This window comes from Pelodiscus sinensis, chromosome 2, assembly GCF_052426305.1.
Source record: "Pelodiscus sinensis isolate ZL-2025 chromosome 2, ASM5242630v1, whole genome shotgun sequence".
In the NCBI taxonomy this organism is placed as follows: Eukaryota; Metazoa; Chordata; order Testudines; family Trionychidae; genus Pelodiscus; species Pelodiscus sinensis.
In genome coordinates, this window is record NC_143053.1 from 113,106,884 (window position 1) to 113,134,363 (window position 27,480).

The window sequence follows — 27,480 nt, forward strand, 5'->3', positions numbered from 1 at the left end:
AAAGGAGCTAATACTTTCTTGTTATTGATTCATTCTCAAAATAGGTGGAAGCATTTCTACATAAGGCAAATGCTGCTTTAATCACAACAAAACATTTGTTGAAAAAAGTGTTCTCTATCAGAAACTCCCCACTAAGGGGAGAGGAGCACATGTTACTGGGCAAATGTTTCAAAGATGTTTACAGCTGGAATTGCAACAAAATTGCACGTTCCATATAGATTTCAATCATCAGGGCTGGTGGAATGAGTAAATTGTATCATCAGACTAATGCTGTGAAAACGAATAAATGCCAGTGGATACAGTTGCAATACTCTGATTCCACTCATTCTAAATGACACTCAGGGCAACTTCAGCTGACTCCACATATCATATACCCTTTGAGGTGATGACTGGGCAAGCCATGTGAATGCCAGGCCAGTGGCACACAGCTCAAACTGGAAACCCATCTGCAAGCATTACAAAAATATTTGAATCAGATTCACTTGCAGGTAGCTGTTTAATTAGGAAAATCTAAATGGAAGGCAAAAGCTTCTTTGATAAAGGCTGCTCCCTTCAGCAACAACAACAACTACAACAACAACAAAAAGAGAATGCTTGGATAATTGGAGGTCAGTTTATGCTCCTATCATATGTTGTACCAGAACACAATTTATTTAGCTAAGGAACTGGAAAATATTATGTTATGAATAAACTTAGTTTCTCTGTACTGTATATAGAATCAGAATAATATACATACACACAAACATACAAAAAAGGAAAGCTAGCTAGATAAATTCTATCATGCTAATCACTTGGGGGTATGGCTACACGGCATGGCTAAAGTAAAATTAAGGTATGCAATTTCAGCTACGTCAGTTGCGTAGCTGAAGTTGAAATAGCTTAATTCAGCTGTTGGTGCTCACTACACAGCAGGAAGTAAACGGAACAACACTCTTCCTTTGATTCCCCTTACTCCTGGTAAATTGAGGATTACAGAAGTTGGGAGTAAGAAGTCCTCCAGCTTGCCATTATTTCGAAATAATGGCTTGCAATGTAGACACACACTTTGTTATTTTGGAATAACATCAGTTATTCTGAAATAACGCTGCTGTGTAGACATACCCTTATAGTTGTACTGGAGAAGACATATTTTTCCACAAGCAGCAGAACCAGAAACACTGACTACGCAAGAGGAAATAGAAAATCAGAGAGAGTCAGCCCAGTAGCAGAGGAAAAGGGAAAAAAATGCATATCTTAACAACTGATTCTATATTATTGCCTTAATACTGCCCTTCGAACCAAACAACAGATCATTCCAGTACAATAAGAAACAAGACTAGCCCAAGCAAATTGCAATATTATGTTGGGACCACACTCAGACTTGCCTATTGTTCAGGATTCAATTATAGAAATTATCTGGATGCAAGAATGAACAAAACAAGATCCAGGATTAAAAGGGATACAGTGATTTTCAACTGAAATTTTCTGCAACTGGAATGGTCAGCTATCACAAGGACAATTTATAAGTATGACTTGGGATAAAACACTGTTTACTTAAAGGGAGTAACAGTATGACTTTGACAACACATACGACACAAATGTCATATTTCAGCTTTGTATAGATTGGGGTTGTGGATATCATTGGGTTGAAGGCTCAGTGAAAAATTATATTGTGGGAAACTTTTCCATTGGAAGTCCAGAAACTTGGTGGAAGGCATGTGCATTATTTCCCAAAAACTTTTAGTCAGTCAAATTCTTCTTCCAACCACACACAATACATTTTATCAAAAGGTTAAAAGTAATGGGTAAGAAACTTCATCATCACATAAAAGAAAATGAGCAAATGCCTTCATTTAAAAAATGGAGCATATATAGCCTAAATAATGAAATTGAAAAAAAGTTTGCATTTAAATTAAGTCTTTGGGTTAAGTATAAAAGTTAACACATATTTTAAAGTAAAGGTCAGACAACAGTAGAGGGAAAGGCCTTTTTGCCTACAAAGGCATACTGTTGACTCCTATCCAGCTTCTCATCCATTGTAATCCCCAAGTCCTTTTCTGCTAAACTACTGCTTGGCCAGTTGGCTCCCAGCCTGTAACAGTGCTTGGGATTCTTCTGTCCTAAGTGCAGGACTCTGCACTTCTTCTTGTTGAATCTCATCAGATTTCTTTTGGCCTAATCCTCCAATTTGTATAGACCCTATACAAAACCCTCCAATGTATCTATTTCTTTCTTAGCTTAGTGTCATCCTCAAACTTGCTGAGGGTGCAATTTATCCCCTCATCCAGGTCATTAATAAAGATGTTGAAAAAAAACAGCCCTTTATATACAGGTACAAACAAGTTACATATCACTCCAGACGTGTCAGGTTGCCACTTTCTGACATTTCTTAGATACCACCCTGTACCTCGAGGTTTTATTAGATCGTCCGTATCCATCATGTTGTCATTTTAGACTCTTTCCTGAACGTGGATCTGTATCTGTGGGAAATGTCTACCAAGGTCTTTTTTAATGAGTGGGTGGTACCATGTACTTTCAACTTATGACCAGTACTGATTACTGTTCTACACCTGGGCCAATTACCCTGTTTGTGCCAAGTTCTCTTAGGAGGGGCCTATCTCCTGCTCACAGCTTAGCTTGCTTTATGTTGGCCATATTTTGTCCGTTGTTAGCTAGACCTCAGGCCTCAAACCCGGCTTGTGTTACATGTACTTATGTGTTAGGCCTTTATCTTATTACAATGTATTTGTAACCTTAATTTATTTCATTACTCAAATCGCTATTTGATTTCTATTCCATATATTTTAATAAAGTTTTAAAATTATTTTTGTCTCAGTGTGAATAGCCTGTCATACCCCCAAAGGTCCGTGGTATATTCTATACAGCCTGATTCTAGGACAAGAACCGTATTATCTTCTGATCAGTTCAGTTGGCAGGCCTACAACACAAACTATCCAAATTAATAATATATACCATCCTTAAATCCGGGTACAGACTAGGGCTGTGAACAACTAGTCCACTATCCAATAAGCAAATGCTTATCAGATAGTCGACATACTAATCAACTAGTCACTCCCCCCCCCCCCATCTTCCTGCCTCTATCAGAAAGAGGCAACAAGGGGGGAAAAGGAGGGAGTGCTTCAAAGTGGCAGTGCCTCATGGAGCCTGGGGTTAGACCCTGGGTTCCACGTGGTGCTGCCGCTTTGAAACTCTGCATGCAGCCCGGAGCTAGTTTTTCAAAGGGGCAGCACTGTGTGGAGCCTGAGGTCAGCTGGGGAGTCCCCAGCTGATCCCGGGCTCCATGCAGTGCTGCCCTTTGAAACGCTGCAGGGAGCACTGGGACAGCGGGGGACTGCTTAAGTCCCTTGCCAGACCTATGTTCCCCACAGCACTTTCTCCTTTGAAGTGTAGCAAGAGAGCCGGGGCTGTAGCTATGCTTCAAAGGCAGAGGCACCCTTATCAACTAATTGAATAGTCGATGAAAATTGCATCGACTATTGGATTAGCCAATTAATCTAAATTTAACATCCCTTGTACAGACTGGCAAGCCAAGCAGGAGATTCAAGAAGTGTACATCAGGAATGTGTAGAGATTCCAGACATTTTAGACCCTTTGGAATCTTAGCTGAGACAATAATGAAAGAATCAGTGTTAGTAAGCAAAGGCTGTGTCTCTTAGATGATTATCTTAGAGCACAGAAACCTTTATTTCCTTGTGATTGCATCTTGGCAGCAGTCCCAGTTTCCTGTTCTGTATTGTAGTTTGATTTAGAGCTTTTTTATTTTTGTCCCTTTCCTGGCCAGAGGTTTGTAGTTTAATCTTGCAAAGTAGAGAAACAGTAGTAATAGCATTATTTAAAGTAATACATTCTTTAGGGGGCACAGTTAATGAATGGTTAAAGCTGTATGGTACCAAGAAGTTAAGCAGCAGCATGGAGCTCAGTGACCAGCCCTAGTGGCAGTGGAAGAATCAAGAATATTAGAATCATAGAATTCTAGGACTGGGAGGGAGCTCAAGAGGGACCTCAATCTTCATGGCAGGACCCAGTACCATCTAGACCATCCCTGATAGACATTTATCTAACCTACTCTTAAATATCTCCAGAGACAGAGATTCCACAACTTCCCAAGGTAATTTATTCCAGTGTTTAACCACCCTGACAGTTAGGAACTTTTTCCTAATGTCCAACCTAAATCTCCCTTGCTGCAGTTTAAGCTCATTGCTTCTTGTCCTCAGAGGCCGAGATGAACAAGTTTTCTCCCTCCTCCTTATGACACCCTTTTAGATACCTGAAAACTGCTATCATGTCCCCTCTCAGGCTTCTCTTTTCTAACCTAAACAAAATCAAATCTTTCAGCCTTCCTTCATAGATCGTGTTCTCTAGCCCTTTAATCATTCTTGTTGCTCTGCTCTGGACCTTCTCCAATTTCTCCACATCTTTTTTGAAATGTGGTGCCCAGAACTGGACACAATACTCCAACTGAGGCCTAATCAACACAAAGTAGAGCGGAAGAATGACTTCTCATGTCTTGCTCACGACACACCTGTTAATGCATCCCAGAATCATGTTTTCTTTTTTTGCAACATTGTCACAATGTTGACTCATATTTAGCTTGTGGTCCACTATAACCCCTAAATCCCTTTCTGCCGTACTGCTTCCTAGACAGTCGCTTCCCATTCTGTATGTGTGAAACTGAGTGTTCCTTCCTAAGTGGAGCACTTTGCATTTGTGTTTATACTTCATCCTGTTTCCCTCAGACCATTTCTCCAATTTGTCCAGATTATTTTGAATTATGACCCTATCCTCCAAAGCAGTTGCAAACCCTCCGAGCTTAGTGGTATCTGCAAACTTAATACGTGTATTCTCTATGCCGATATCTAAATAGTTGATGAAGATATTGAACAGAACCAGTCCCAAAACAGACCCCTGTGGAAACCCACTTGTTATACTTTTTCAGCAGGATTGTAAACCGTTAATAACTACTCTCTTGGAATGGTTATCCAGCCAGTTATGCACCCACCTTATAGTAGCCCCATCTAAGTTGTATTTGCCTAGTTTATTGATAAGAAGATCATGCAAGACCGTATCAAATGCCTTACTAACATGCAGGTATACCATGTCCACCGCTTCTCCCTTATCCACAAGAGTCCTTATCCTATCAAAGAAAGCTATCAAATTGGTCTGACATGATTTGTTCTTTACAAATCCATGCTGGCTGTTCCCTATCACCTTATTATCTTCCAAGTGTTTGCAGATGATTTCCTTAATTACTTGCTCCATTATCTTTCCTGGCACAGAAGTTAAACTGAGTGGTCTGTAGTTTCCTGGGTTGTTCTTGTTTCCCTTTTTATAGATGGGCACTATATTTGCCCTTTTCCAATCTTCTGGAATCTCTCCTGTATTCCATGATTTTCCAAAGATGATATCTAGAGGCTCAGATACCTCCTCTATCAGCTCCTTGAGTATCCTGGGATGCATTTCATCAGGCACTGGTGACTTGCAGACATCTAACTTTTCTAAGTCATTTTTAACTTGTTCTTTTTTTATTTTATCTTCTAAACCTACCCCCTTCCCACTAGCATTAACTATGTTAGGCATTCCTTCATCAGACTTCTCGGTGAAGACCAAAACAAAGAAGTCATTAAGCATCTCTGCCATTTCCAAGTTTCCTGTTTACTGTTTCCCCCTCCTCACTGAGCAATGGGCCTACCCTGTCCTTGGTCTTCCTCTTGCTTCTAATATATTTATAGAATATCTTCTTGTTTCCCTTTATTCCTGTAGCTAGTATGAGCTCGTTTTGTGCCTTTTGCCTTTCTAACCTTGCCCCTGCATTCCTGTATTGTTTGCCTATATTCATCCTTTGTAATTTGTCCTAGTTTCCATTTTTTATATGACTCCTTTTTATTTTTAGATCATGCAAGATCTCCTGGTTGATTCAAGGTGGTCTTTTGCCATGTTTTCTATCTTTCCTATGCAGCGGAATAGTATGCTTTTGGGCCCTTAATAATGTCCCTTTGAAAAACTGCCAACTCTCTTCAGTTGTTTTTCCCCTCAGTCTTGTTTTCCATGGGACCTTATCTACAATAATAATAGTTAATTATTTTAAGCTAATTCAAAATAACGCATCTATACACAAAAACTATTTCAAAATAGCATTTTGCTATTTCGAAATAGCACGTCCACACTGAGTGGACCTTGAACCGGAGTTAAGGCTGGCTGGAACCAGTGCCGGCAGGGCATCAGGTTAGGACTTAGTGTGTGGGGCTGCTGCCTGAGGCTAACTGAGCTCCATGCTTAAAGGCACCCTACCCCCACCCCGGACAGACAGTTCTCAGGGTTCCCGCTTGCTTGTCTACCTCGATGAGGGACAGTAAAGCAGTCCTGTCTTGGAGTGCCCGAACTCGGGACACCACAGCTCTCGGCCACATGGACCCAGAACTACCCCTGGGCATGACGGTGTGTCTCGTGGGGTTGTTGCCATCAGCCCGGCTGCACTTGCTGCAGGCTGCCATCTGGGGGGGTCCATCAGGGGGTTGTCAGGTTCAAGGAAGCCCTGAGGGAGAGCATCCACCCCAAGAAGCCCTCAGAGTCTCCCCGGTCCTCCCCAGTGGGGGCTTATGCCCCATTCCTCCCTCACGTCCTTCCACTTGCCCCTCCCTAGCCTCCCTTCCTGATGTCAAATAAAAGACACGCATGTTCAAAAATAGAAACTGGGTTTATTGAACAAAACTGGGGGAGGGAGGGGATGAACCTCTGGGGAGACTGGGAAAAGGAGGTGGGAGAGGGGAGGAGGAAACCTGGGAGGAGGGAGCTAGAAGGGGAAAGCAAGGGGAAGAAGAGGGAGGGGAAGCTCAGGGCTCAGGGTTGGGGGTTCCACTGGACCAACCTGACTGTCATGCTAACTTGCTTGTGGCCTTTGGTGGCCAGGCTGGCAGCTATCCTGCCATAGACGGCCGCGTTCCTCCACCTAGTGCGGAGATCATGGACGTTGGGGGCATCCCCCCAAACCTGGATAAGGTCCATGATCTCCACCCTGGACCAGGAAGGTGCCCACCTTCTCCAGCCCCTGTCAGGCTCCTGGGAGCTGGCAGACTGCTCCTGGGGAGCGGTGGAGGGCTGACTGCCAGTGGCTTGCTGGCTTATGTTTTGGGGCCACTGGGTCAGGGGCCCTGGTGGCCACTGCTGGCTCTGAACTGGGGGGAGAGGAGAGTAAGTTTTCCTAGTTGTGCCCAGAGTGGCCACCAGGGCTCCCTGGGAAGAGCTGGAGGCCCCCTATTTCAAATTAAGTGTCTACACAGCACTTAATTCGAAATAGCTATTTCGAATTTGGTGTTACTCCTCATAGAATGAGGTTTATCAAATTCGAAATAAGGGCTCCACTATTTTGAATTTATTTCGAAATAGCAGTTTGCCTGAGTAGATGCTATTAAAGTTAATTTGAAATAACTGCTGTTATTTCGAATTAACTTTGTAGTGTAGACATACCCTAAGTGGGAATTGCAAGCCACAGTCTCTGCAAAACCACACCAAGATCTGGGTAGAGGCATCCACGCTCAGGCATTCTGTCTGGCTACAGGCACAGGTGGAGGAGACAGAAGCCGTGCTGGCACAGGTGTTGTGGGTCTTCCTGACCATCATAGGCCTCCCTCTGTCAAACTCCCTCCTAAACTTCCCTGTCTGTAGCCCACTGTCCACTGACATATTTTAAATAAGCCATCAGAAAAGCTTAGAGCTGCCAGAAAGGCTGCATATCTCATAACTTGTAGGGTTCAAGTTTAGTCCTGTCAGTTCTCCCAGGCTGTACCCTTGATCCCATTACCTCAGTTTCCCCCAACTGTTTGGCAGGTTCCAATAACCTCTTGATCAGCTAAGAGCCATCAAGGGAAGAAAGTGGGAACTCATTCCCACACACTTCATTGTTTTCTTTGATGACTCATTGAAATAAGCATTACAAACTTGTTTGGAGTGTTCTTTCCTGTTTGTTTCTGTGAAAAGATGCCTTCAGTTTTGGAGTTTTAAAGTTAAGTATAAACATAGTGTTCATACAGTTTATTATACAGGCTAGCCAATAGTGAAGTTTTAGTTTTGAAATGAGTTCTATTTTATATGTTAAAATGAATAGCACAAGGGCAAGAGTAGAATCTGTAGGAGTGCTCACAGTATGGTTTTAGAAAATTTTGCTAGAACATCCAGTCAGGAAAATGGAGGAGATTTAGTGCAATTAAGAGACAATGAGATCATCTCTGAGCATTGTAATCTGTGGGGTTTTGTAAATGAGGTGTGTGATGTAGAAACAGAACAGAAGAAATGAAAAGCTAAATTGGTGAAAGGAATAGTCATTGAATGTCTGCTTGTGTGTTGTAGTGCACTAGGGAGGAAATTGAATAAGAAATTAAAGCCTAGCAAACTCTGGAGGAGAAAGATATGGTTATTAGGGAGTTAACAAATTGGTTAGTTGTCGGAGGAGCAATCAGTCTTCTCCAAAGGAAGCAAGAGTTAGAAAAAAAGTTAAAATGGAGCATGCATCAAATACAGGAAATAGAACAGGAAACACACTAGTGGCCAGCCTAAGATTACTAGATGGATTTAAATTAAACCGTGGTTAGCTGTTAGAGTCAGAGAGATGGAAAGTGTTTGCAATGAGTTGGAGAAAGATAAGAATCATAAGAGAGACAGAGTACTCACTGTAGAAAGCTCCTTGAGAGAAAGAGCAAACACAGGGGTACAGAAGGAGGCACAGATTGTGAGGAAGACAGGAGACAAGTTAAAAGAGAATAAAGGAGCAGTCCCTAATCCCGTTGCTATGGCGAGGGTACTAGAAATCGAGCAATTACAAGAAAGAAGGAAAAAGAGTTAGCTCACGCTGACATAATACATTTAGGAGCTGAGATGGAGACTGAGTCTCAGGAGGCACGAGGAGAGCCGGAGGAGGAAGTTAGTAGTGCAGCAGCTGTCAGTGATCCGCAGGTAGGAAAAGGAAGTTGTAGTGTGACACTGCAGAAGGCAGAGTCAAGTATCACCTTAGAGGAGTGTCACACGGATGGGGAGAAGACCCTGCCTAGTGTGGGATAAGGGCACCTGCCTCACTTCTGACGCACCTCTGCTTTTGCTCCCCAGGCTGTGTCTACAGCTCCACCCACTGTTTTACGATTAATTGGTCTACCCACCAAAGCCAGTAAACCCCCTTTAGTCCACAGGACGGGGTGGCCAAATGACCGGAGTCCATACCTTGCCCCTATTCAGTGTAGCCCAATAGCTATTGCCTGTGATTCACCCCTGTGCACAAGGTACTGCAGTTCAATGGTTAGAGTCAGTATCTCGGTAGAGTCAGTACTTGTGGGATAGTGTGGTCTCCTCTCAAGGGATGGAAGATAGGGGAAGGATTTACATCCCCTAGCAGGCGGGTCCATGAGCTCCCATTCCACTGGACCCCAGATCAAGGCCCTGTTAGTGGCTTTCTCTAGCCACTGAGTCAGCAGGGAAAAGCTCCATCTGAAACACTGACTCCCTCACTTCAGCTCACTCACCATGTAGCTGTCACCTTCCTTGGGCTGCTTCCTGCTCCATCATGGATCTCTGTCTCTACTCCTTTGTCTGAGATCTGTCTGCTCCTGCTTGACTCAGGAACCCATGAGGTGTCTGGTTGCATCTGGCCTCCAGTCTGGATGATAGCGCCTTGGATTCTGGGTAGTCGCTGCAGTTTGCCTGGAGTTGATAACGCACATCCTCTTCCTCCAGCTGCCAGCCCCAACTGAGCTGAGCTGTTTTCTTTAACAGCTGTGCAGCTCGATTCAAAGGAAGAGTTTAACAAAGCAACGGAAAAGGAAATATCCTTTCCTCTAGTGGTGTCCGCCCAATAGAGAAGAAGGAATGTCTTTAGAAACTGGGATTGTTCAGGGATTAGAAGAGGCTATGTCACAGCTGACACAAGTAGCTAGTGCCTGTTATGTAGTAATATCTAGATTATAACAGAGAAAGATACAACAGCCATGGAATACCATTCCTGTTCCTTCACTTAATATTACATTGGTACTTGTGGCGAAGTTGGGCCGGCCGGCCAGCGCCGTCTCCCCGATCCCCTCGCTCGCCTGTGTCTCTCACCCACAGTCTCGGCCCCCGAGTCCCGGCCCCGCTGTCTGGGTCCCCGGGTTTGCGGCCGCCACGCCCGGGCTTACGCTCAGTCCATGGGCGCTGGCGGGCCCCCCGCTCTCGGTCCCGCTCACGAACCAGCCACGGGGGTTTGCCCTCCGTCGGGCCCGGCCTTCGGTACTCCTCGGGTGTAGGAGGCGGAGCCGTCCGCCTTCGGCCCCGGTCCTCGGAGCCCCGGGCCGGGAGGTCTCGCCCCGGGTATGGGCTGCGGGGGTCCAGCCCTCCTCCTCCGGCCCTCCCACTTCTCCGGCTCCTCCGGCTCCTCCGGCTCCGCTCCCCAGGTTGCCTGCGGGGTCGAAAGAAATGCCGGCAGCCTCCTTCCCTTCCGGCCCCTCTCCCTTTTGAGCCGGCACGCCAGGGACGTGCCGCTCCTCCTTGTGTCTCCCATCCGCCTCCTCCTGGGTCCCGCCGCCTGCCGCACCTGGCATGCCCGCGGCCGCGCGCCCCCACTCGTCCGCCTCCTGGGCAGCCGAACTCGGCTTGTCTGCCTGGGCGCTTTCCCCTGGGCTCAGCCCCGCCGCCCCGCTCGGCGTCTACCCGAGGGCGGGGCTGTCAGTGCGGGGAGCTTCTTCCCCGTCACACACCTCCCCTACCAGTCCCTTAGTCCTTTCCTTCCACGCCCCCACTCCCCCACAACGTGACAAGAAATCTGCGTTGGCGTGTTCCCGTCCCGCCTTGTGCGCCACCGAAAACTTGTACTGTTGTAAGAACAGGTACCACCTCATTATACGCGGGTTTGCCTCCCGCATATTATGCATCCACTGCAGGGGTGCGTGGTCGGTTACCAACTGGAACGTGCCTCCTAACAGGTAGTAACAGAGCGCTTCTACCGCCCAGCGCACTGCCAGGGCCTCCCGCTCGATAGTCGAGTACATCTGTTCTCGCGGCAGCAGTTTGCGGCTCAGGTAGAGTATCGGCCTCTCAGTGTCGCCCTGTCGTTGGGCTAGGACCACCCCTAGCCCCACGTCAGAGGCGTTGGTTTGCACCAGGAAGGGTTTTGTGAAGTCCGGTTGTGCCAGCACCGGGGCTTGGGTAAGGGCCCTCTTCAGTTGCTGGAACGCCTCCTTGCATTGTGGGGTCCACTGTACCTTCTGGGCGGGCCCGCCCTTTGTCAGGTCTGTTAAAGGGGCGGCTATCGTAGCGAAGCATGGTATAAACCGCCTATAATAGCCCGCCAGGCCCAAGAATTGCCGAACTTGCTTTTTCGTCGTGGGGGCTGGGTGGTCCCGTACGGCCTCAACTTTGTCCATTTGGGGCTTTAGTTGCCCGTTCCCCACGATATACCCTAGGTAGGCCACCTCGTCCTGTGCAAAAGCGCACTTGCTGGGTTCGTGGTCAGCCGGGCTTTTTCTAGAGTTTCCAGGATTGCGCGAACATGCCCTAGGTGGTCCTGCCATGACGTGCTGTACACTACCACGTCATCAATATATGCCGCTGCGTACGCCCGGTGCTCTTCCAGGAGGTGGTCCATCATCCGCTGGAACGTGGCGGCAGCCCCGTTCAATCTGAAGGGCATGGTCTGAAAGTGGTAGAGTCCGAACGGTGTCGCAAAAGCGGTTTTTTCCTGGGACGCCAGCGTGAGGGGGATCTGCCAGTATCCCCTGGTGAGGTCGATGGTTGTCAGGTACCGGGCCTTCCCCAGCCTTTCCAGCAGCTCCTCCGTGCGCGGCATAGCGTATGCATCGAATTTGGAGAGAGCATTAACCTTGCGGAAGTCTATGCAAAAGCGCAGCGTCCCATCTTGTTTCGGTACCAGGACAATCGGACTCCGCCATTCACTCTTCGATTTCTGGATTATGCCCATCTGTAACGTTTTCCTCAACTCCTCTTGCACCGTCCCCCATAACTTCCAGGGGAGCGGCCGCAGCGGTTCCCGCACCCTCTACCCAGGTGTAGTCTGGATGTGATGGTGCGCCACCTCGGTGCGCCCGGGTTGCATCGATAGCACCGCCGCGAAGGACCGGAGTAGGGTTCGCATTTCTTCTTTCTGGGGGTCGGTCAACATGAGCCCCAGGTGCGGCTCCCTCCCTGGTTGGCTGAGATCTATTCCCCAGGGCCCCAACTCCGGTTCCGTAGGGCGAGTGGTCACCAGCAGGCTCTCTCGCGTGTTCCACTTCTTGAGAAGATTCACATGGTAAATCTGGGTCTTTTTGCGCTTACCCGTCAGCTGGATTTCGTAGTCTGCGGGTCCCACTTGCTGCCGCACCTCGTAGGGGCCCTGCCAGATCGCCAACAGCTTCGAATCCGTCGCTGGCAGGAGGAGTAGCACTCGGTCGCCCGGCGCGAACGTCCGCTCGCAGGTCCCCTGGTTGTACCACCGGGTCTGGCGCGCCTGGGCCGTCAGTAGGTTGCTCCGGGCGAGCTCGCCGGATACCTGTAGTCTCTTGCGCAGTTCTAGGATGTATTGGACTGTCTCCTTCGTGCGGGAGTCTTGCTCCTCCCATCCCTCCTTCAGGAGGTCGAGGATGCCCCTTGGCTGCCTGCCGTAGAGCAGCTCAAACGGTGAGAAGCTGGTTGAAGCCTGCAGCACCTCCCGTACGGCGAACAGGAGGGCGGGCAGGAAACGGTCCCACTCTCGGGGATCCATCCCCACAAATTTTCGCAGCATCGTTTTTAACGTCCTGTTGAAACACTCCACCAGCCCATCGGTCTGGGGGTGGTAGACGGAGGTCCGCAGTTTTTTCACCTGAAGCAACTTACATAGCTCCGTCATGACCCATCCCGATACGTTTGTCCCCTGGTCTGTCAGGATCTCCCGGGGTATGCCCACGCGGGCAAAGATCTTGACCAGCTCTGCCACCAGCCCTGGGGCCTTCGTGTTCCTTAGCGGCACGGCTTCGGGGTAGCGGGTTGCATAGTCGATAAGAACGAGGACATGCTGGTTGCCCTTCCTGGACCGGGCCAGAGGGCCCACCAGGTCCAACGCCACCCGCTCGAAAGGGGTGTCTACCACGGGCAGTGGTACCAGGGGGGCTCTCGGCACCCCTCCGCCCCCGGCCCGCTGGCACTTGGGGCAGGACACACAGAAGTCCTTGATCTCCCAGTGAACCCCGGGCCAATAGAAGCATTGCAGGACCCTCTGGGATGTCTTTTCTACCCCCAAGTGGCCAGCCCAGGGGTTCGCGTGTGCCAGCTCGAGGACTTGCCACCGGAACCACGCCGGCACTAGCAGCTGCCAGTTTTTGCCCCCTTCCCCCGGCCGAGTGACCACGCAGTATAGCCGGTCCGCTCTTACCTCGAACCGCGGGCTCTGGGTGTGCGGACGTCCCGAGGGTGTCTCCACCTGGGCCTGCTCTCACGCGTGGGCCAGCGAGCGGTCCTCCCTCTGCTCCCGCAGGAAGTCCGCTCCTTCCTCGACCCTGCCGCCATGTGCTCCTGGCGGCGTGGTTTCACTTGCCTGGGCCTCCGTCGGCCTGCCCGGGTCCCCAATCTCCTGGGCCCGGGGGGGGGCCGCCCTGTCTGGGGTCCACCCCCATCGCTGGATAGCTTGCCAGAAGCCCGGCCAGTCACGCCTCAGGATCACGGGGTAGGCCAGGCGTGGGGCCACCACCACTCGGCAACGAGTCTGGCTTGTCCCCTCGCCGATCTGCACCCACCGGGTCAGGTACCGCCGCACCTCCCCGTGGATGCACTGCACTGTAACGGGGGGTCCCCCTTCTCCTCCCCTTGGTGCCACTTCCTCGCGTATCAGGGTCTGGTTGCAGCCGGAGTCCACTAAGGCCTAGGTTGCCCGCCCGTTAAGGCTTACCGGCAGAGTGATTCGGGGTGGTCCTGCGCGCAGGGGCCGCCGATCGATCGTTGAGGCCCACCCAAACGAGCAGTCCATGAAGGGGCATTCTCTGCGGAAGTGCCCCTCTTGGCCGCACTCGAAGCATGCGCCGCGCTTCCCTGGTTCTGCCGGGCTGGGGGAGGTCCCCCCGGCCCCCCCAGGTGCTGTCGTCTCCGGGCTCTCCGATGTCGCGGGTCTGCCTCCGCTCTCCTAGCATGCCCACGGGATGGGTGGGCTGGCCCCTGCCCCTCGACCTTTAGTGGGGCGCGCTCGCCCCGAGGGTGCGGGGCCCCGGTTCTGGTTTTTGGCTCCCTGCCTCCGATCTTCCTCCCCCTCGGCCGCCAGGTAGTTCTCCATAATCGTGACCGCTTCTCCGAGGGTGGTGGGCTGGTGGCGCCTTACCCACATCCGTCTTTCGGGTGGGAGGATCTGTAAAAACTGGTCTAATACGATCATATCGACCACCTGGGCCATGGTCCGCCGCTCGGGGTCCAGCCAGCGAGTGGCGGCCACTTTTAAGCGTTGGACCACCGCTCGGGGCCTCTTCCCTGGCCAGTACCTCTAGGCCCGGAATTTCTGTCTGTGGTTCTCCGGGGTGACCCCCGCCTGGTCGAGGATGGCTTCCTTTACTTTATGGTAGTGTAGGGCGTCTCATGCGGCTAAGCCTCTATATGCCCCCTGAGCCGGGCCCGTGAGGTAGGGTGCCAAGAGAGTTGCCCACTGTTCCTCTGGCCAACGGGTGGCTGTGGCCACCCTCTCAAACGTCACCAGGAAGGCCTCTGGGTTGTCCTCGACCGTCATCTTTACCAGCCGCAAGGGTAGGGCCAGGGCTGCCCCACTGGCCCCCCCTGGGGGTATCATCGCCCCCGACTGCTTCTGCTGCTCTAAAACCTCCCGAACCAGTTGCTGCTGGTCCGTGAGCTGTTTTATCAGCTGCATCTGCCGCTGCTGCTGCTGCTGCTGCAGCTGCTGGTTGTCCACCAACCATTTCAGCAATTCCCCCACCTCCATGCTATCTTCCCTCCTCTTAACCCACCACCAGTCAGCCCCGAAGGGGCTCTCTTTTCTTTTTTATTTTTGGGGGGGGGTTCACCCTACTATGAGGGTACCCACATTCTCCACCAGTGTGGTGAACTTGGGCCGGCCAGCCAGCGCCGTCTCCACGATCCCCTCCCTCGCCTGTGTCTCTCACTCACAGTCTCGGCCCCCGAGTCCCGGCCCCACTGTCCGGGCCCCCGGGTTTGCAGCCGCCGCGCCCGGGCTTATGCTCAGCCCGAGGGCGCTGGCGGGCCCCCCGCTTTCGGTCCCGCTCACGAACCAGTCACGGGGGTTTGCCCTCCGTCGGGCCCGGCCTTCGGTACTCCTCGGGTGTAGGAGGCGGAGCCGTCCGCCTTCGGCCCCGGTCCTTGGAGCCCCGGGCCGGGAGGTCTGGCCCTCCTCCTCCGGCCCTCCCGCTTCTCCGGCTCCTCCGGCTCCGCTCCCCGGGTTGCCTGCGGGGTTGAAAGAAATGCCGGCAGTCTCCTTCCCTTCCGGCCCCTCCCCCTTTTGAGCCGGCACGCCAGGGACATGCCGCTCCCCCTTGCGTCTCCCGTCCGCCTCCTCCTGGGTCTCGCCGCCTGCCGCGCCCAGCGTGCCTGCGGCCACGCACCCCCACTCGTCCGCCTCCTGGGCGGCAGAACTTGGCTTGACCGCCTGGGCGCTTTCCCCCGGGCTCAGCCCCGCCGCCCCGCTCGGCGTCTCTCCGAAGGCGGGGCTGTCAGTGCGGGGAGCTTCTTCCCCGTCACAGTACTATATAGATCAGGAGATTCAGCCCTTTTGAGTGAACCTATATTAGTATAATCAACATTACCTAGGTCCCTTGAATTTAGTGTACCTCCATCAACCTCATTGTATATGCTGCAATCACCTGGTGAACCAGTGGAATGCCCAACAACACTAAATTTTCATGGATTGAGGAATGTTTTGTGTCATTGTGGAGATGCCTTAAGTATAGGATATACAGCTTTTACAGAAAGTAACCCTGATCACCCAGAATTACTGGGTTCTGATAGCTCTGATGAGGGAAATGCTGAACTAGGTAGGAGAAACCCAGATTATACTTTAGACAGGGCTGGCTCTAGGTTTTTTGCCACCCCAAGCAAAAAGTTTTTTGGCCACCCCCCTCCCCTTTTTTTCACATAGGCATGAGTGGAGTGGGACTGGGGGTGGGAGGAAGCAGCACTCCACACTCACTCTTGTTCTCAGGTCCCAGTGTGCAGAAGAAACTGGCTGCAGGGGCTGCCCTCATTTCCCAGCGCTACCCACCCCACGCCCCTTGGTGTGGGTTCAGCCCCAAGGAGATGTGCTCCCTGCATGGCCCTAGTGGTGGCATGGGGGTAGGTGGAGGGAGCCGTGGCAGGGAGCTGAGGCACTGGTGGAGCCTGACCCAGGGTACTGTTCCACTGCGCATTCCGGCCCACAGGAAGAGCAGGTGGGGAGCCCCGTGGAGGCCACCCCAATCTGGGAACCCTGCACCCAGCTGCTCAGAGCCTGTGCCAGGCCCCAGGGTGCTGGGAGCTCTACTCAAGCAAACCCGAGGAGCAGCCTGGCTGAGAGGTTCGTGTCTGCGGGTGCTGGCAGCTGCTCCCGGGGGCCACCTTGGGCTCAGCTGGCCACGCATGCCCCAGGGATCTGCCCCCCAGGAGAGTGGCGGAGGTGGCACCTGACCCGCTACCAGGCTGGTGGGTCCCCGGAGCGCAGGGCCGGGGTGTCTGCAGCTGGAGGGACGGGAGGAGGGTGGCGCTTGGGGTGCCCTAGGGCACGGCAGCCAGCATTGCCCCATGGAGCTTCCCGCCCTCCTGGGAGAAGCCACCTCTCACCCAGCGCCTGAGACCCCGGCCCCGGCACAGTCCACTCCCCCGCCCGCCCAGCCGAGGAGCCTCCCCTTCCCTCCCCAGTGGAGGGAGAAGGGGCGGGCAGGAGGCAGGGAGGGGGAGCCAGGCAGCCGGGCTCCAGCGGAGGGGACTTCCTCCGGGGCTCGGCACAGCCTGGCGCCGGGGTCTCTGCAGCCGGAGGAGGGACTTGCTTGTCCCTGGTGCTTGAGGGATGGGGCCCCTCCGTGGCTGAGCCCCAGCGCCCGCCAAACCCCTGAACTCCACTCCAGGGAGCCAGCTGCCAGGAGCAGCCACCATGGTCGCGGCCTGCCCCGCCAGGCTCAGCGTCATCAACAGCAGCCACAGCCGGCCCGCCCCGCTTTCCAGGAAGTGCCCCAGCAGGGGCCACACCTTGGGGCTGCCCATGCAGAGCTCCCAGCTCCCCGGGGCCAGGCGTAGGCTCCGAGCAGCCGGGCACAGGAATCCCAGCTTGGGGTGGCCTCCGTGGGGCTCCACGCTTGCTCCTCCTCAGGCTGGAATGCCACCCCTGGCAATGTGTCACCCCAAACACATGTTTTTTTCGCTGGTGCCTAGAGCCGGTCCTGACTTTAGAACAGGGCTGGGCAAAAGCCTGTTAGCAGGACAAATCCAGCCCACCTAGCTCTTTCATCCAGCTCACACGGCAGCTCCTGGCCCCACCCCCTAAGGTGTTGCCTGAGAGCTGGGGTGGTGCTAGACCTCTCAACTGCTTCTATTTAAAGGGCTTGTGCCTTCCCCATGGCTGTCAGGCAATATGTCGGCAGCTGAGGGGAAGCTGCGATCCCTTTAAATAAAAGCAATTGAAAGGACTCAGAGCTCCTGGCCCCACAGCTACCCCATTGCCTGTGAGTCACCAGAGAGGCATGAGCCCTTTCAATGGCTTCTATTCAAAGGGCTTGTGCCTGCCGGGTGGCTGCCAGGAAACAGGTTAGCAGTAGGGCCAAGAGCTGGCAGCCATGTTATGTGAATTCCAAGCCTCCACCCGAGACAACTCTGGGAAGGAGGCTAGTCCCCAGCATCCTCCCCTCTGCTCCAGGTCCCTTCCTTTGGCCAGAACTCAGGGGGCAGGAACCCCAGGCCAAGCAAAGATCAGAGTAGGCAAGTTCTTAATCTTTCCCCTTCTCCCATAGCCCTACCCTTTCCACTGCAGGCCCCACGCCTTTCGGGGTGGCCCATGACCACTTCCAAAACTTATGAAGTGGCCCCCTTTCAAAAATTATTGCCCAACCCTGCTTTAGAAAGTCTTAAGTCTAGAAACTGTAAATTCAAATACTGATTCAAAGAAAACTCCACATTCTGTTTCAGGTTGTCCTGTAGCAGTTGTTACAGATATTAAGACCCTAGCTTTGGAAGCTAAGCAAGTAGGGATGATGGAGCATTCTTCAGTTGCAGTGCATACCCAACACGTGCAAGAAATAGCACAGGTTTTTGGCTTACCAAGGGACAATTGGGTTAAAATCCTACAGTTCACACATTATGGAGTACCCTACCTCCTGAGTATAGGGTAGGAGGAAAATCTTTTGAAGAAACCGTAGCCCTATTGGAACACAACTAGCCCCAGGGCAAGCTGGAGTGCCCATCTTGTCCAATTTAAAGCAAAGACCTAATGAGACTCCACATCAGTTCCCTTTGCCATTAAGTGCAGCATGGCACAGTCACATGAAAGAGAAGACAGATGAACCCCAGTGCATTAATCTGTTGGTCAATAATTCTCTTCCCCATCTGCAGAACAAGGTTAACATGCATATAAATCATGACACCTCTTTGAAGGAGGCATTGGCCCAATTGACCAAGGCACATTCCCAAAGTGTGCACTTTTGCCACACTTTGGGAACCAGAAACTAATTCCATTGGGAGGATTGAAGGATCTCCAAGGTTAGGCCAAGGGATTTTAAAATCCCATACGTACAAACACTGGCAAAATGATTCTAACCTACATAATAATCCTGGACCTTCAAGTGTACGTTCCCCCCGAATTATACAGTTGGACACACCGTAGGGACCCAGGACTGTGTTCCTTTCATTTCAGATAGAGTCCAGAATCCACAGCTGCATTGATCCAGATCACTACTTCCCCACAGAAATGAAGTCTCAGTTGTGACAATACTTAAAACAGTACTGCAGACAATTGAGGCTCAGCAACAGGATATTTGGGAACTGTGAATGTGCTTAACATTGGAAGTCATAGGCCCAACATTCTTGAACTGTCCTGTAGCCTGCATTGACTCATTTCCTTCTCACCTGTGGACAGTCTCCCCTCCTACAGGTTTGACTGTCTCCTAGGAGATAGAAGGGAAACACATTGATTACGTGTCTGCAGAATACTCTTCAGAATACTCAGTATGACCCCAACAGGCCCCAAGTATCGTCACAGCCCCTTTTGGTAAGGATGCTGATGGGAGATCCACAGTATCTGCAGTGGTAGGGGGCAAACACACTAATTTTATCATAGATACTGGGGCAGCAATGAGCATTATCCACGTTAAGGATCTTATATCCTATCCTTCTTTGTCATCAGGGTATACTAAAATGCTATCACCTTCTGCAAGTAATCAGGTCATTAACACACAGTCCTAACCTATTGAAGTACAGATAGATCATCTGAGGAAGGTCCATACTTCTTGATTTCCTATGTGAGAAGGGAAGTGTTTTTGACTTGGCTAATCAGTTGCTGTGTTTTACTGTAGAACAGGTAGAACAATATGTAATTGTACCAGAACGTGGCATGGTGTTTCCAGTTGTGGAATCTGAATATGAGGAATATAACTTGGACAAAATAGTAGCTAATCATGCAGACCAATCTCAGTTGCAGGCTTTGCTTTGTAAACCTGCAGATGTTTTTGCTAAACACAAACATGATTGCATTGCATGGCAGTCACTATTGTTGTGGAAGGAGGAGATGTACCAGCCCAAAGACAGTATACTCATCCAGACCAAGCCATACCATACATATTAATTATCAACTATCAACTCTTTTCTAGCACAGGGTATACTGTGTAGATGTACTTCCACTGCCTATTCTCCCATTTGACAGTGGGAAAAATAAAAGGTTCCTGGAATCTCACCATTGATTATAGAAATATGAATCAGGTTACATCCACTTGTGCCCTTACAGTGGTAAAAGTGCCTGATTTCATCAAGTCCTTTGATCCAGAGGCTATGTGGTTTACTATCCTTGACATCAGTTACTTTTTTTTTTAAGTTAAGAGATGGGAAGACAAAATTATATTATATTATATTATATTATATTATATTATATTATATTATATTATATTATATTATATTATATTATATTATATTATATTATAGAAGTTAGGGAAAAGAAGAAGAAAAAAAGAGCAGGGGAAGTTAGAAGTTAAGATTAATAAAAATGTTGTCTTTAAACTTTGACTTTCTATTAGTCTCTTAGAGTAATGTAGATTTAGATAAGTCAGTTAAGTATACTGTTAGTTTCAATAAGATGTTAGCATTAGCCTCTACAAATCTCATTTGAGAACTGAGAAACCTGTCCTCATGGTATACCAGAGGTAAAGCTCATCTTTCATCTCTTGTCACAATATTGTTAAGAATGGGCATGAGTATATTAACCACTGCTAATAGAAATAATGACATATGTATTTTAGGCTAATAATGCTGTATTTGTAACCCTGATTTATTTTATTTACTCAAATTGCTATTTGATTTTTATTCCATATATTTTAATAAAGTTTTAAAATTATTTTTGTCTCAGTGTGAACATCCTATCATATGCCCAAAGATCTCTGGTATATTCTGTACAGGCTGATTTGCCTTCATTTGATTGCATTGTATCTTCAATATATTTTCCAAATTATCCTGATAAATAGCAAACTGTTGAAAAACTGAGTCATTGAGTTCAAATACTATAAAATACAACCCACTGCATCAGGGGGTGGGGAAACCTTTTTGGGCCAGGGGCTGCTGACCAACAGAAAAATCAGTCATGGGCCACATACAAGTGAGAAGCAAGAAACAACAACAACAACCAAAAACCCCTCAGGGACGTGGCCCCTGACTGAGAAGGAGAACAACATTTCCCGCATTCTCCTTGCACACCAGAGCCTAGGGGGCCTAGATTAGTAGATTCTGGGTGCTCCAGCCCTGTGGTGAGGTGGCAGGGGGGCTGGAGCACCAGCACATGCTCCCCAATGCTGGGGACAGGGAGCCCTGAGCCTCGGGGGCTGCATCCAGGCAATCCAGGGGCAGCATCCAGCTCGGGGGCAGTCCAGGCCTGAGGTTCCCCAACCCTGCACTACATAAAAGAAATGCTTCAGAGGGATAGCCAAGTGAGTCTGTAACAGGAAAAACTTAAAAAACAAATACCTTAGGTGATAGTCTAGTACGGTGGTCCCCAACACGATGCCCACGGGCGCCATGGCACCCGCCGGGGCATTTGTGTGCACCTGCCAACAACCTGAGCCAGCCCCGCCCCCGGCGCGTGGTGCACTGGAAGCGCCGGCCCCAGGCGCGCGTCATGCACCGGCGCCTGGTGCGCGGCGCTCGGGCAGCCCTAGTCCCGGGGCACATGCGGGCGCATGGCGCTGGTGCTGGCCCCAGGCGCACGGCTCGGGCGGCGGCGCCAGCCCCGGGCCCACGGCACAAGGCGCTTGGGCAGCCCCGGGGCACATGCCGGCGCCGGGTGCAAGGGTATCCCCGCCCCTGCTGTGCCCTAGGACGTGCGGCCCCACCCCCCGGGCGCCCGGCGCGTGAGTGGCCCCGCCCCCAGGTGCCCGGGAGCCTCTATAGGTTGGGGACCACTGGTCTAGTAGCACCTTAAAGACTATCAAAACATGTAGATGGTATCATGAGCTTTTGTGGACACAGACCACTTCTTCAGATGATTGGAGTATAAGTCCAGATCTAAGAATAAATAAGGGAAGAGGGGTGGGGAGGAGGGGAAAAAAAGGGAAAAAAGGGGGGGGGGGGAGAGACAGTGAGTAGATGGTTCAAATAGTTACAAGAGGCTGATAAGAACAATTAGCACCTCCATTTTTTGTTTGTTTGGTTGATTAAGAGTAAGTGTGCCAATGTTTGAGATGATGGGTCATCCGGGATTTCCAGGTTTGTGTATCTTGAGTAGCAGATAGAAAACTCCTGGTCGGAGATTAGAGGAGGGGGTGTAAATTTGGTCCTGAGCAGCAGCAGGGAGCTTCAAGAGCAGTGGTTTCGGAGGGGGGGGGGGTTAATTCTTTAGTGGGATCACAGGAGAGAGGCTTGTAGAATCTTGTGTTGGTGAGTTGTTTGGTCACCTCCTGTTCATAATCTGTTCTGTTCATGATGACTACAGTGCCCCATTTGTCAGCCTCTTTGATTATGTTAGGATTGTTTTTGACGCTGTGTATAGCATTGCGTTCTGCATGACTGAGGTTATATGTTATATGATGTTTGCTGACAATATCAGCTTGCAGAAGCAGTCGATGTAGAAGTCAAGACTCTTGTTACAACTGTTAGTAGGGGTCCACATAAAAGTCTTCCTCTTGTGGGATTGATGGGGGGAGCAGCAAGATCAGTGTGTTGTACATCAGTGTGTTGGAAATATTCCTTTGGCAGAGGTGGTGAAAATAGGCTTCCAGATCTCCACAGAACTGGATCATATTCGTAGGGATGGTGGGGCAGAAGGAGAGTCCTTGATAAAGGACACATAGCTCTGCTGAGATAAGATAATGGTTGGATAGGTTGACAATGTTGCTAGGTGAGTTGAAAGTATCGGGAATGAGAGATCCTGAGGCATGTAGGAGTTTGGATAGTTTATTGTCCTTTTTCTTCTGAAGGGAGATGAAGTGATCCTGGTAGGTGGCTTGTTGAATTTTAGTAAAGTCTGGAGAAGATGAAGTGTGTGTGCAAGCTTGGGGTTTTTTTTTATGATAGTTTCTAATGTTAAGAGCTCCTTGATTTTCTTCTATTTGTTGTAGTCATAAATGTCTGAAGTTCCGTCATTCAAAATATTTACCAATAGATGGCAGTGTTGATTAATTTATCACAATATTTTCTTCTGTTATAGCAACATAGGTTTTTGAGACTGAGGAAAACATAACTTAAAAAGTTTCAAGGGGTAACCGAGTTAGTCTGTACAGGAAACTCCAGTCATCTGAAGAAGTGGGCTGTGCCCACATAAGCTCATGATACCATCTACATGTTTTGTTAGTCTATAAAGTGCTACCAGACCATTTGTTGTTTTTTAAGTTTACAACTTAAAAAGTAATTTAAACTGATAGCATTTCTAAAGGAATTCAACATACAATTCAACTAATTGCAAGTGTGGAAATTGTTGTAATTTTTCTAACTCTCAAAGTATTCCAGTAAGATGTTTACAGTATATCGATGTTTGTTTAAACTTCATTGACATTTGAAAATACAAGAAATGTGAATTCCATAAATAACATGTGCAGTATTATCTCAGAGTTCCCCTCTGTCTTAGGGAATGAAATATTGAGGCACAGATATTTGATATCGGGACAGTTGGCATAAAAAATGGCTAGAGAAGTGGCAAAAATTCACTAAAGAATGTAACGGTTTTTGTGAAATTGACTACTTTTGTATTTTAATTGTAGTTATGATTTGGTAAACATGGCATTGAGGGATTCCAGGACTTCTCTGCTAACCCATTTTAAAGTACATAGCAAAACCTGGATATGATGAGCTTAAACCGATGCATCAAAGACAACTGCTGAAATGAGTCTTTTGTGAATCATGGGTTATTATCTGTTCGCTCATCTGGACTCCCACAGAGATCAAACTGCCATTTACAGTGTGTTAATATGTTGTGACTCAATTTGTTTTGCAACAGCTCTGTTTCTGTATGTAGTCATCCATTAAAGAGAGGTAATATTTCCCATCCAACTCAGGCAGGTCTGCACCAGTCTTGGGTCAAGAATAGACCAAAAATCTCCTGTGGCTCTGAGTCCTTTTTCATTGTGTTTCCTGTATTTGTTACAATGTCACACTTGACAGCACTGAGACCCTGCTGGACTAGGACATCTTGGGCTGCGTTCTCATGTTTCAGTGCCCAGGCAGGGTAATAAGAAGACCAAGGTTCTATGAACCACCTAAACTGGACTCAAGACCTGCATTGGGGTGACTTTGACCCTTGTGTACTTATACACAAATATAGTTGTCATAATGGTCTGATACTCCATATTAGTGACTTAACATTCTGTACATTATACATTCCTTTGGCTCTTGGATCTAGATCAGAATGTATTGTATTCATATTGGACCTGGTCCAGAGCTTAATAATGCTGCCCTTAATGGGAACCCACACAATATACAATTTCTTTTCAATCAGCAGTGTAGCCTTCCTATACCATAATTCAGGCTATGGAACCATTAAAATCTGAAGCTGAATTAGCTTAAAATATAGCTGTCCTCTTTGTGCCAGCAAACTTTAACTATTACTTCAGATGATTCTACTGAAGCTGCAGTATGTGTTGTAAACAAAGTGTACTTCACTTTGGCCTTTCAAATTTGGTTGTGCTCTGTAGAAAGTAGAACAGATCCATTATTTAGATAACATGTGAAGTTGCATGTCATGAGTACAAACCTGTTTTTGCATGAAACTTTTCTGAATCATAAATTAATCTGCCTTGATCATGTGCCTGGTTTTTTAACCTAGCTGAGCCTACTCTGTTAAATACCATCTATGAAACTAATATTTTCCTTCTGCAGAGGAGAACAAATTTCTTCATCAAGAAAAAAACCGTGAAAGGAAGGCAACAAAATAAAGGTAAGGGATTATACTTCACAGCTCAAGGTTAATGTGATCATAGCTTAGTGTAGGTTGCCTGAAGGAAATATCTGGGATCATCCTGGCCAGAAATTGGGATCCAACTACCTGGACAGTCTTTTCTTTCAGGCATGATTTACATGTGTGTGAGGGATGGGGGGTGGGGAACAGTGTGTCCTGTAAACTGTGTACTTGTCCAGCCACCCCTGAGAGATTCAAAAGCCACCCAGAAGATTAGCAGAGTGCCCACAGCTAGTTTTTTTGTTGTTGTTGTTTCTATTGGTAGTGCATATATTTACATGCCTCAGTGCACATAAACATTTATTCTGCACATGGATGGAAAAGATTAAAGGAAACATTGGCAATGTGCAGAATACATTTTTATCTGCACCATGGCAATTACAAATATATCTAAGTGAAGGTTAAGAGGAGACCTATTCATGATCTTTAAGTAAATAGATATCCCAGGAAAAGAGATATAGGCCTATCTAATAGAGCAAATAAAAAATACAGCACAATCCAATGGCTGGAAGGCGTCTTTCTAAAAGATATGCACTAGCTCAACTAAAAGTGTCTGAGATTGATGGAAGACATTGTGGGGGAAGTTCTCTGGCCTGTGTTAAGCAGGAAGTCAGACTAGATGATCACAATGGTCCCCTCCAGCTTTAAAATCCATGAAAATAATTAATCTAGATTTCTTGTAAATCCTCTGTGAGCCTGTTACTTTATCACATGACTGCAAGAGAAGGGGTTCTAAGAAAGGTAGCAAATATCACAAGAATTGTGATAAAATCACAAGAGTTGGCAACATTGACAGCACTGCAGTTAGTCAAGAAAAGGCCATATGATGAAACTGGTGGAAAATTACATTGAGCTAACTTTGACTTAATCACATTGGGCTCACTACCTCTATAATAGTCTCCAGATCTACATTGGCATTACAGTGAGCATTTTCAGCATGTAAATACAATGTTCCTTTCTCCCAGCTTGAAGGTGAGTGGAAAGATCGTGATACTACTTCCCCAGAGTTTCCTACAAATAGACAAAAGGGGGCGCCAAAGGATTAGAAAAAGGAATTCAGAATTTAACTTTAGTGGCAACTACTTTCTGGAAAGTTTTCTAACACCATGAATTCAGGCATCTAAAACACACTGAAAACTGAAGTGGGTAATGTTAACTGAACTGATTAGTCTTGGTGCTATTTGTTGTTTCCAAATGGGCTGGACCTAAGCAATCATTTAAACCTGCTTATAAATAGAAAATGTGGTTACACTGGTGTTTGTAACTCTGTACCAGAATCGGAGGTGCTAGAAGAACTTGTACTGTGCAGGTGCTGAGAATCATCGAATCACGTGTAAACTCGGTGTGTGCTGGAAACCACTACCAGCCAGGGTATGCCAGCACCCCCAATTCCAGCATTTATAACCAGAATGAGTTCCCAGTCAAAGAAAAATGGATGATTATTGTTATACTAATTGGTCTGTTTAACAGTATCTGTTTAATAGCATTATTGTACACTTGTCTTCTGATGCAGATACCCACAAGAACACTTGTGTATTCTTCTTCTCTTTTGTATTTTCAGGTGGTTGTCTTTATTTCAATTCCTTGGAAATTCTTGCCCTGTGTTTTGCAAAGGTGGTGAATGACTGTCACTCCCTGAATGTCCGCTATGCAGACCACAGTCCATCAGTGTGTGATCTATGAAGAATAGTCGGGGACAGATCTAGTTTATGATTAATAACACAAGAACCTGGAAGTACCCAGGATCAGAGAAAAGAAAGCTTATGCCCATCATGATGACCCCTGTCTTCCAACCAAACCCCACCAGGAAAAAAACTGACAAAAAAACAACTACATCATCTTCTCAGTCCTTGCAGGTTACTGACTCTCCTGGGCTGATCAAAGTGGAGTTAGGGATGGATTATGCTCCAGAAAGGGACCACCCTGTCTCAAAGGATCTAGTCCAATGCAGAGTCTGTTCTTGACTCACAGATTTCACACTGCAATAGTTCAGTGAATCAGGCCCTAGTTGACTTTGACATGTTAGTGTAAAATGGCATGTAAATAAAGTCAAACAAATGAGCCTCACAAGATAGACCACCAACCGGAAAAGCATCCTGTTCCATGTTGCATCCTGTACCATGTTTTTATTTTTCTCAAAGCAAATGCAGCTTTCCCACCCCTCACCCTGTGTGTTGTGTATCTAAACACATACCAGTGACACATCAATTGGGTGTATAGGATTACTTTTCCTTCCATTAAATGTCATGGGGTGCATGTGTGTATTAGGACAATGGTTCAACCTAATGTTAAAGGCTAAATGAATTGCAGCTGCCTGCTCTATTTCTTGTTAAAAACATCATTTAGATTTTTGTGTGGATTAATATTGTCCTGGATATCAGAGCCTCCAACAGTCATTCTCCAGTAATAAGTATTTTTGTAATTATTTTACACTTATAAATATATGTACCTTGCAGACAACATTTCTAATATTAGTATTGATATATAAAAGTATATTTCACTTAAGCTTTACTCTGGGAAATATGAGTTGATGTTTTAAAAGATGTATCTGAATCATGCAGTGTTTTATTAAATGTAATAAAGAATGAAACTCCTTTAACTCACTCATTCTGACTGGATAGTTACAGTACAAATTTAAATACAAACCTAAATGCAAGTGGTCTGTTTTTCAGAAGTTCTGAGCACCTTCTTGATCAGAGACTGACGTTATTTCAAAATAACGAAATGTGCATATACACAGCAAGGCATTATGTTGAAATAATGTCGAGATGGAGGACTTCTTATTCCAACTCCTGCAACCCTCATTTCATGAGGAGTACGGGAAATCGAAGGAAGAATGCTCGTCCTTCGACTTCCTGCTGTGTAGACAGTACCAAAAGCCAAATTAAGCTATTTCAACTTCAGCTACACAATTGATGCAGCTGAAGTTG

At 48.3% G+C, this 27,480-nt stretch overlaps 1 protein-coding gene, 1 long non-coding RNA gene and 1 pseudogene across 3 annotated transcripts in view; 2 read left to right on the forward strand and 1 right to left on the reverse strand.

The window, feature by feature from the left end:
• Window positions 1-9,770, reverse strand: part of GCNT2 (glucosaminyl (N-acetyl) transferase 2 (I blood group)) — a 72,346-nt gene extending 62,576 nt beyond the window's left edge. For both annotated transcript variants that reach the window (XM_075921270.2, XM_075921271.2), the window contains exon 1: window positions 9,507-9,770. The gene's annotated coding sequence lies outside the window, so the exon portion shown is untranslated. The remainder of the gene's footprint in view (window positions 1-9,506) is intronic.
• Window positions 1-27,160, forward strand: part of LOC149525325 (uncharacterized) — a 75,404-nt gene extending 48,244 nt beyond the window's left edge. Inside the window, exons 4-5 of the long non-coding RNA XR_016348863.1 lie at window positions 24,472-24,529; window positions 26,112-27,160. This is a non-coding gene — a long non-coding RNA (uncharacterized LOC149525325). The remainder of the gene's footprint in view (window positions 1-24,471; window positions 24,530-26,111) is intronic.
• On the forward strand, window positions 16,267-18,951 carry LOC149525326 (uncharacterized; annotated as a pseudogene).
• Window positions 27,161-27,480: the final 320 nt, after the last annotated feature.